The 5,049-nt window shown below is 45.3% G+C and overlaps 1 pseudogene; it reads left to right on the top strand.

Annotated features, from left to right (window-relative positions):
- The first annotated feature begins 399 nt into the window (after nucleotides 1–399).
- Nucleotides 400–3,283, top strand: LOC123120925 (THO complex subunit 6-like; annotated as a pseudogene).
- The last annotated feature ends 1,766 nt before the right edge of the window (nucleotides 3,284–5,049 follow it).

The raw sequence follows: 5,049 nt of genomic DNA, 5'->3' as shown, positions 1-5,049 counted from the left end.
TAGTACCAATCACAGAGGTGCTCCCTGTACTGCCTAGCCGAACAATCGGGAACGTAGGGGTAAGCACAGGAGCCAGGCAACCCAGCTTGGCCAAAATCTTAAGTCAAATTGATGCATATGTATGGCTTTATAACGATGATTACGGAAGGCAGACTTTGTATATCTATGCCTAATAATAAAGCACGGATTGATTCTGTGGGTTCACCGTCACAATACGCTTCTTCCTGTAAGTTTACGCTTTCACTTTGAATTTAAAACATATACGTGAGGTGGTACTAATTCGGGGAACCACGTACCACGTCGTGTGCATCGAACGATGCCCGCCTGTGCGCTTCGGCCCAGTAAATCAGGCCCACATATCCTGTTTGAGCGCAGCCAGTAGCAAAGAATCGCGAGGAGATGGCGACGGCGACGGCGATGGTGCAGGCGCAGCCAGGACTCGACGCGCGCGAGTGGGACGGGGCGGCGTACCGGCAGGGCATCCTGCGGGAGCGCAACCTCTCCTGCCGCACCCTCTTCCGCGCCGTCTTCTACGACCACCACGACGAACCCGACCCGCACGTCCTCCTCGCCGCCACCTCCAGCGATGGTTCTTTCAAACATGATGGATCTCTTTTTGCGGCAGCGGGTGATACACCAGTTCTCTCGTCCTAAAAATAAAGAGCCCCCCAGGTTTCGCCTCACCCCTCCCCCTTCTCCCCCACTCCCTACTCTATTCTGTGTCTACAAACACCCTGTTCCCCTTGATTTGATTCCGCCGGCTGCAACCGCGCTGGTCGACCCCGCCTGCATCGTCCAAGCGCATAGCGGCACCGTCTACGACGCCAAGTTCTACAACGATCCGATTCAGCCGCTGCTCTTCAGGTAAATGCCTCTTCTTTCTGCCAAGGGTGTTCTCAATCAAGAAAAGGAAAATTTACAACATGGTCCATGGTTTGTGACAGCTGCGGGGATGACGGCCACATGCAGGGTTGAAGATGGCATGAGATGTAGAGCTACTTTCTGCCACTCTCTCTGCAAAGTAATGTACCAGAGCTCTCATTCGTGGCCTGGTTTGCTAGATTAGCTGGGATTGTGCTTAACCACCTGTTCTTACATATATGTACTTTCAGTAAGAAGAAAAAGCTATATTTTTTTACCATTGCATCCCCCCTCCCCCCCCCCCCACACAGGAGATCATGTTGAACCAATACTTGACTTGGCTAACCCTCAGCATGTGTATGATTCCATACTAAACAATAATGTAGTATGTTCCTGAGGAATACAACAGTTCTGACAGTTCTTTGTTCCTGAGGAATACACCCGTTCTCTCGCCCTCCATACTTTGATATATGTTTCTGTCAATTTCTAGAGGCAATTGGGGTGCACGGTCTCCAATACCAGAAAATAATGCCATTGCAATTAGCAAACAGGTCAGTACTTCATATTTGCATACTTTCACACTTGAAGAAAGCAAGCAGCACACCAGCCTCTTATGTGCATTCTATCCTCATTCATCTTGTAGAATGCTTGATTCCTTATGCTTCTGTTGGGTATGATTTTCTCCACTACGCTTCTTTCAAACATGATGGATCTCTTTTTGCGGCAGCGGGTGATACACCAGTTCTCTAGTCCTAAAAATAAAGAGCCCCCAGGTTTCGCCTCACCCCTCCCCCTTCTACCCCACTCCCTACTCTATTCTGTGTGTACAAACACCCTGTTCCCCTTGATTTGATTCAGCCGGCCGCAACCGCACTGGTCGACCCTACTTGCATCGTCCAAGCGCATAGCGGCGCCGTCTACGACGCCAACTTCTACGACGATCCGATTCAGCCGCTGCTCTGAAGGTAAATGCCTCTTCTTTCTGCCAAGGGTATTCTCAATCAAGAAAAGGAAAATTTACAACGTGGTCCATGGTTTGTGACAGCTGCGGGGATGACGGCCACATGCAGGGTTGAAGATGGCATGAGATGTAGAGCTGCTTTGTGCCACTCTCTCTGCAAGGTAATGTACCAGAGCTCTCATTCGTGGCTTGGTTTGCTAGATTAGCTGGGATTGTGCTTAACCACCTGTTCTTACATAGATGTACTTTCAGTAAGAAGAAAAAGCTATTTTTTTACCATTGCACCCCCCCCCCCCCACAGGAGATCATGTTGAACCAATACTTGACTTGGTTAACCCTCAGCATGAGTATGATTCCATACTAAACAATAATGTAGTATGTTCCTGAGGAATACAACAGTTCTGACAGTTCTTTGTTCCTGAGGAATACACCCGTTCTCTCGCCCTCCATACTTTGATATATGTTTCTGTCAATTTCTAGAGGCAATTGGGGTGCACGGTCTCCAATACCAGAAAATAATGCCATTGCAATTAGCAAACAGGTCAGTACTTCATATTTGCATACTTTCACACTTGAAGAAAGCAAGCAGCACACCAGCCTCTTATGTGCATTCTGTCCTCATTCATCTTTGTTCTCGTCCTAAAAATAAAGAAGGAAAGAAGGGTTTTCTGGGATTGACAGCAAAGAAAAATAGGAAAGTGGGAACCCATCCGGTAATAAGAAGGAAAGGAGGGAATTCGGGGATTGAAAGCAAAAAAAAGGAAAGTGGGAAGCGGTCCCGTAATAACAAGGAAAGAGGGCTCCGGGAAAAAAGTGGGAAGCCAGACGTCCCGTAATAAGAAGAAAGTGTCCTAATAAGGAAGAATGGAGAGAACAAAGATGGAATGGGGGATTCCGGGAATTGATAATAAAGAAGGAAAGAGACAGATTTTTGGGATTGACAGACAAAAATAGCCTGGTGATTTTTTGTCATTTGTTTTGTCCCGTCATGAGTTGATTGGTCTCTAGAAATATTGTGGGAACAAAGTAAACCAGCTAGAAATCAATCAAAAGTCTCCCCCCTTAAAAAAATTCATCCTCTACCACTAGTTGTAATCCCATGAACGAAGTTTTACCCCGTCCATAACTCGAGAGAAAATTATGCTAGAATTATTTATTTATTGTTTGTAATCACCGGGAAAAATTATGTCAGAAAATACTATGTCTAAGTCATAATAAAGAAATTGTTTATTTATTGTTCATGTACAATAATTTTTTGAGAATTATAATGAAAAAGATAGTAACGGTTAAAAATAGGTGCTTGATTGTTGGGCACGAATAGTGCTATGCTACACAGTCCCTAAATCTAGGCAACATTGGTTCATGAAAATTCGTGTTACCTCTGTAGTGAAGCAAAAAACATTGTACTAAAATGGACTTTGCTATTTACGGTATAATGCGATATGTTTTGGGCAGCACTAAGCAACTCCAACAAAGGCATGAAGAGATACTCACAACCAGGTAGATATTTCTATGATTTAAATTCCACACACCTTTAGTACACTTTTGAAATACGTTCATAGTTTTTCTGCAGTACATATTTTCATGGCAGGATGGAGGATTTCAAAGAGTTTGTTCATGTCATCATGCCTGGCGGTGTGTCGTGGAATGAGAGGGGGTCTTGAGCAATTGGGTTAGGAAAGTGTGGTTTTTTTTCACCCGATGCAACGCACGGGCATTTGTGCTAGTTAAATACAAACGTTGATGATATGTTTATTTTGACTCCGTTGCGACCGTTTATCAGTTGAAAGTGGCCCATCGTTGGCTTCCGCCCCATTTTAGATGCTACGCAGGGTGTTTTCGCAATAACAAAACAACCCTTAGCCGACGTCTCGGTGCCCGAAGGCAGTTGTGTTAGCGGAAACGAGGCAATCAGATATGCGGGCTTTATAACTTTCACTTAGTCATAGGAGCTTTAAACTGGGGAAGCTAGCTACGAGCCCCCGGTTAGTGTTCGGCGACAGCCGAGGTCAAGCCATAAACACTTTGGCCAATGTTATGAATGGCACGTCATTTAACATAGTCATCGGATCGCTGACCAGTTTACGCTTATTGTGACAGTCAGTTTTCGGCTTTCTCCACTGAGGTGCTTAACCATGCGAGCTGGAAGCACAATCGCTGTGGTTCTCCCTTTGCACACCTAGCCGAACAAAGCGGAACATAGGAGGCAAGCACAGGAGCCGGGCAACCCAACTGTTGACCGAAGACACAATTCGAAACCGATGCATATATAGCAATATCCGAGAATGTTTTTGCCGAATCTCTAAAGGTGTCCGGCGTTGCACTGCGAGACTTATGCGGGAAACACACAAATAGTTTAAAAGTGCCATAGGCTTGGAAAACCCAACAATTTAGTAAAAACTTGACGTCCGAATTAGATCAAGTGTTCGGTGCCAATCCAAAAATTGGTCAAAAAGGGGTGCTTCTGTCGTGCATTAATATGACACATCTGATCTCATGACCTCAAGCGGGTCAGCCCACGGCTGTAACCTCCTATCCCGAAGGTGGAGTGCTGCTCGTTAGGCAGTTTAGCGAACTAAACTCGAACGGCTTTCAGAGAGAGACTAGGCTCCCTGGTTATTGACCACACACTCACGTCGAAAAAAGGAGTGATAGAAAAAGATTTTGCAATGACCAATAAGAAAACATTTATTATAAAATGGCTCATACTAATTTAAGAGCCCCTGAGTGACTTGGGCAAAAGAATTTTATGTATAATGATTGTATGTACAGAAGTACTTATATCATATTTGTGTTCACCCGAACTTTAAACGCGTCTTAACCGACCATCGGCTTCTCCCTCTCCGGTCAAGGACCGAAAAGTGTTATGTACTCCACCTGTCGAGAATATCGACGGTGTTTCCGATAACCAGGCAATCAGGCCATAAGGCTGTAACAGACAAAGCACGCTCAGGGAACTTATGCTATATTACTGGCGAAGTGTAAGAAGCATCTTCGAAGAAAAATAGTACCTCCACCGATACCTTTCTTCGGTTGCTCATTGTTACTATGAGACTTGTGCAATAGATTTTTTGTACTCATGAGTTCCGTTGTGTGCCGACCATAATTGAAAACAATAAGAGCGCTAGCTTTCGGCTTCACCCAGTCTGAGGTCCGAGCTCGGATGACCCGATCGTGACAATCGCAGAGGTGCTCCCTTTACTCCCTAGTCGAACAATCGGGAACGT

The sequence above is a fragment of the Triticum aestivum genome, chromosome 5D (genome assembly GCF_018294505.1).
Source record: "Triticum aestivum cultivar Chinese Spring chromosome 5D, IWGSC CS RefSeq v2.1, whole genome shotgun sequence".
Classification (NCBI taxonomy): domain Eukaryota; kingdom Viridiplantae; phylum Streptophyta; class Magnoliopsida; order Poales; family Poaceae; genus Triticum; species Triticum aestivum.
The sequence above is the reverse complement of the archived record's forward strand: the minus strand, read 5'-3'. Positions and strand labels throughout refer to the sequence as shown.